The 5,460-nt window shown below is 41.5% G+C and overlaps 1 protein-coding gene across 4 annotated transcripts in view; it reads left to right on the plus strand.

Annotated features, from left to right (window-relative positions):
• The window catches only part of LOC106519899 (ADP-ribosylation factor-like protein 15), a 129,262-nt gene that overhangs the window by 36,449 nt on the left and 87,353 nt on the right, over positions 1–5,460 (plus strand). The gene's annotated exons all lie outside the window — the stretch shown is intronic.

A 5,460-nucleotide genomic window follows, 5' to 3' on the forward strand; every position in this document is an offset into this window, starting at 1 on the left:
GCATGTGTGTCAAGGACAGAAAGGCAGATGTGGCAGTGGAAGGTGTCAAAGCAGTTTGGAGAGAAAAACAAAGTAAAGAACAACAACAACAACAACAACAACAAAAAGAAAACGATAAATAGATTACTAAATTAGTCATTGATTATTTTAATAATCGATTAGTCGTCGATTTATCGATTAATCGTGGCAGCCCTAGTTGCAGACAGTCGTTGTATCTTATTATGTATGCCGTGTCTGTTACTTTATGTTTTTACGTCTGTCCCAGCAGGTCTTTGTTGTTTTGTGTTTTGAAGCTGCTGATATCAACAGCAGACATTTTCAGGATTCACCACATTTGAAATATTACACACAGCTGGATGGATATTGACGCGTAGAATGAGAGTGGTGTGTGTCCCCTAAATGTTCCAGTGTACGCTTTCACTGTGTGTGTGTGTGTGTGTGTGTGTGTGTGTTTTGTGTGTGTGTGTGTGTGTGTGTGTGTGTGTGTAGGTGATCTATTTTTAAGGCAGGGTAATGAATGCCACCTGTTTACTGACCGTAACTGGTCATCATTTGTGCAGTGCAGTATTTCTTGTTTCTAATCACCTGCAGCTACACTTAAAAGCATAAATTTTTTTTGTTTGTTTTGTCRTCAAAGACACTTTTTAAGTTTTGCTCATAAATGTTCAGAAAACAGACCTTTCGTTCCCAATCTCCTTCCATCCGTATCGTAATTAGAATAAATAAAACATGTTTAAGAGTTTTGATCAGCTGAACTTGCTGATCCTAAATATGAGTTATTTTATGATATTCAATAGACTGGATGAGAACTTATGCGGTAGGATGGAAACATCTAAGCATGGGAAGAGTCCAGTGAGCAGCCTCATGTGTCCACCACAACTCCCTCACCCCTTAATGAGAATGGCATGCAGTGTGCCCCCCCTCCCTCACTGTACTCAKCCATACTGTGTCCCACCATTCACCTCCCACCCAAACTGGCTTCAAAGCGGCAAATAACAACAACTGAAGGGGGGATGAGAAGATGAATGAGGATGAATGAATGTGGCCATCCACCCCACCCCCCAATCCCCCTGCACACTTTACTCTCTCCACCTCCCCTGATCCCCTCTAGGTTTTCCTCCAGCGGCCTGCCTTCCTGTATGTCCTTCCCCGCTGCGTGTTATGACTGTGGATGGTGTGTATTACACACATAGCTGTTAGCGCTGCTCCTCCGTTGGGACGCCCATATAAAGGACTGTCATTGCCAAAGGTCAAGAGTGAGCCCTGCACGCAAGTGTTGTCCCGACACTTGGTCTGGAAAAATAAAAACGACCTGCTCGCCAATCAGTGTCCTGTGTCTGTCTCTCTGTAGTGGCTATGACTACGAGAGGCCAGTGTCTTGGGTGTCCTCTTTTTTTTTCATGCCATCTTCTCTTCTTTCAGTAGAGCCACTGTTTTCAGGAAGTGGCATCCAGCAGGGGAAGCCGTTGTTGGTTTTGTGGTGTTCCTAGCTTTTGTAGTTGTCTCATCATAAATGTGATATATTTATTTTTAAAAGAACTTGTTAGTACTGTTTCCTGTTTCTAACTGCTAACCATTTAAAGGTACTAATTGCAAAGTATTGAATAAAACATACAAAAGGTTATCTTGAACTGGATGGAGTAGTTTGATAGCATTTACTCCCTCGCGAAAAAGATGATTTYATACATAAATTCTACACACCTTCCAGAAAATTATTTCTTTACTGCCTTATCTAGCTGGAGTATTTAATTTACTGTCTGGATGGAGTATACATCAAGTCTAATGTTGTATTTTGCAAAAATAAAACTATAATTAACGCACTTGCCAGACTTATTGTACAATATAGGTCAGGGGTAGGCACGAGTGCTTTACTTGTTTGTCTGCTCCTTTACACCTGTTTCAGTGTTTCAAGTTTTGCAGAAGCTTGGTAATCACAAGTGCTGCACTAATTATAGTTCTCTGGCTGATCACCGATCTTTAAAAAGTCTGACCTGCCGATTCCGACTTTGACCAATACCAGTTTTTGAACAACTGACACTGTCAGGTGTTATAASGTCACAACAYACCTTCAATGTTCCAATCGTAGTTTATTAAGAAACATTGAGCAATACCCTTGAAACAATATAAACTTGTTTTAACTGGACATTATGTAGTGCTTACAGCAGAGTAAAAGTGGACGGTAGCTGGTTTTCAGACCTTTGTGGAGGTAGATGAGAAGCCAATCTTTTCCACTGACCTTACCGAGGTATTGGCTGATCTCCCAACATTAATTGATAAATTGGCCGACTGATTTATCCRTGCACCCCTTGTAACCCCTTCATTCAAATCAGGTGTGTTGGAGAAGAGAAACAAGCAAAACATGAAGGATAGTGGGACTCAAGGACCATGATTGCCCACCCCTGRTAAAGGTATTTTGTCAGGTTAGGAGAATGCTGGCCAAACAGCTGAATGAACACAATCACTTAATGATCCTAATGATTGAAAAAGACAAGTTTTTTATGTTGGGGTGGGCTGTTGCAACAATATTTGTATCAGCAAAGTTAGTATATCTGTATATTCATAATAATACCAATAGTAATAATACTAATAATACTAATTTAATAAAATAATAAAAATACTTCCAAACAARGACGAGAGTAATACACTCTCCAGCCAAACTAGACACTTGTGAGGGAGCCTCAGTTTGGAAACGCTGTCATGCCGCTGCCTTGTTTTCATCCTGTGGCGTCTCAACAGTAGCCACAGAATATGAGAGTGAAACATGAACTAGTCGGCTGCTGTGGTGATTGCGGTTTCCCTCTAAACCACATTTATTACCTCTAAAAATACAGAGTGGTGTTTSAAAATAAGCCTGGTTCCTGTTCTGTCCAACTGCATCTGTAAAACTTGTATCAGGATGGACAGTGATTAATTGACACGACCATCCAAGCCCTTCAGTTGGAGAGCGAGTCCTGCGGCTACAATGTYCGTGCCATTCTTTATTAAAATTCAGAGTCTACTTGAAATCTGGTTGCCAAGAAGCCCTATTATGTCATCCATAAAATGTCTCAACTTTTTTTTTATTTAAACTTGGGACTCGGGGCCCCATTTTTCTTCTTCCTGTCTTGCATCTTTTTCATCTGCAAAAAGCAGTCTGAGTCTGTCCTAAATGATATGATGCTCATTTGCATAAAGCCTAGCTAATCTGCTTTCTCAACAGTGAGGTAATGTCTCAGCAAGTCTTTCAGGGAAGCAGGTTTAAAACGTATCCACCAGAGGCAGCTAATCAATAAGGAATGGCAGATTTCTTTTGCTGAGTTTTTTTTTTTTTTTGGGCAGGAATTATTTTAATGCACGCTTTGCCTTGTAAGAGTTTATTGGTTTGATTTAATAAACAATGAATTATATCGTCCACAGGCATTTGATTCTATGCGATATCTTAAGCGAGAGTATTTGACTCATTTACTGTAGAGACTGTATATTTAAAATACAGTCTCTGCTTCAGCTGTTTGTCTGGATGGCTTAGAGATTTATGGAGCTTGTCATGAGACAGATGGATTTGAGCTCTCAGTTTCAGTGACACAGCACACTGCCTCTCAAATCATCAGATGTTTGTGTGTGTGTGTGGGGGGGGGGACAGGGCAGGGGCATGTCTTGAGGTAAGCAAAGGCCATTCAACATATTTATTTTTCTCCTTTGAGGCTTTTGACCGGCTCTCCTCGTCAATCTTGTGCTGTCAAGGATAGCCAGAGGTGGGAACTGCCCTCTCTCTTTCTCACAGGGGCCACTGTGTACATGGGGACCCCAGGGTCAGGCCCTGGAAGCTCCTTTAGTTACTGTTGTGAAATCCTCTCTGTTTGGCTCTCACGTAGCCGACAATGCAGCGACCTTCTGTTTGTCATTTACGCTTATGAGGGTGAATTAATAAGTCATCTTAATGCTCTTAAAGCTTCCTCGGTTCAGCAGTTCTGCCAACACCCCTCCCCCAAAGAAAAATAAAAACAAAAAAAACGGAACAGTCAACTTTCAGCTCCAAGTCCTGAAGGGTTCATTAATTTTCGACAGACTTTCAGCTGCAAGTCCTGAAATGTTGATTAATTTTTCCGACAGAAACCTCTACATGTAGCTGCAGGGAAGCGAGGGTGGCAGATGAAGGTAGAGACACGAGCACGAGAGAAGAGAACAACCCAACCGAACCAAGTTTCTACATGTGTTCCCCCATCTGACACGCGTGTGTTTCTGATCTTGCCGCTTTCTCTGGGAGAGGAGGATGTTTCCTGTTTAAGCAGACTGGTGGGTTCACGGAGGAGTCGGCGGGGGTCGGGTTCCCTTCAACCGACGTCTGGTTCTGCTGAAGCAGATTCCCCACATCTCCATCAAACAGCAGCTCGGTTTTGGCACCGCTCTGAAAACTGACCCTGGTGATCGCTGAATGTTTTGGTATCTGAGCCTTTAAACACAGTTTTCTGCTCTGCCGTGGCCCTCGAGTTTGAAAGGAACAAGAAACAAACGATTCGTGTTCGTGTCGCCGAATTTATCTTTAAAAAGGKGCCTGCGTTCTTAACAAATAGTCGTGCACTTTTGTTCCAAAACGAAATCTGGAACTTGTAGCGAGGGTTTATAAACACAGATGCTCGGTATTGATTTAAAGTGTCATTTGTATCATTTCAGGCCAATCACTTGACTTTTTGATGATGTGTTCAAGATCACCAAGACGGCGTGCAAACAACTGGATTACAACYTTTTTTCCCTGAAATTTGCATCATTTTCATTGGAAGGCATATTTTTAGAAAATTACAGGCAGTTTAATTTTTTTCCTGYAAAACATTGGTAATAGTCAAATGTTACATAACAACCCATGTTTTTACTATTAAGTACATTTAAACAAGTCTTACGATAAAACCACACTGGGCTGCAACTAGTTGGCATTTATGAAGGAGTGTAAAACAAACAAATCCCACATTTTCTTTAAAAGTTCCTGCAATTTTGAGTCTTTGGTCACAACTCTATAAGATTTAAGACGTGGATTAGTTTGTGTCCATTTGTACGTTTGATTACTTGTAGCTGAACACAGTTGCAGTGGGTAGAACAGGGTCATCTGTTGACATGATTTAAGACAAAATTTGTGATGATATTCAATCTGAAATGTGATATACAAGATAGGCGGGGCTGTGTGTGTGAGGTTGTGTCTGCCATGTCCAGACTGGTTCCACTCTTGCTAATAAAAGAGATCTCGCTTTAGTTTTTGGATACTGATCTCGCCGCAGAAGTTTAAGGATCTCATTCACGGTTCTCACCGTGTTTACTCCTCAACGTCTCACAGCAGGGCTCTTGGTCTCAGGTCATAATTAATGGGAGTGACAGGTCTGCCTTTGGGCACGTTGAAGGCTCAGCCAGACAGTGTCTGCACGCCGACAAGAAAAAATAGCTGAACTTGTACTAGCAGTCCTGTCCATCTTACCAAGTTTTAAAATCTTATAT

Source organism: Austrofundulus limnaeus, unplaced genomic scaffold, assembly GCF_001266775.1.
Source record: "Austrofundulus limnaeus strain Quisiro unplaced genomic scaffold, Austrofundulus_limnaeus-1.0 Scaffold84, whole genome shotgun sequence".
Taxonomy (NCBI): domain Eukaryota; kingdom Metazoa; phylum Chordata; class Actinopteri; order Cyprinodontiformes; family Rivulidae; genus Austrofundulus; species Austrofundulus limnaeus.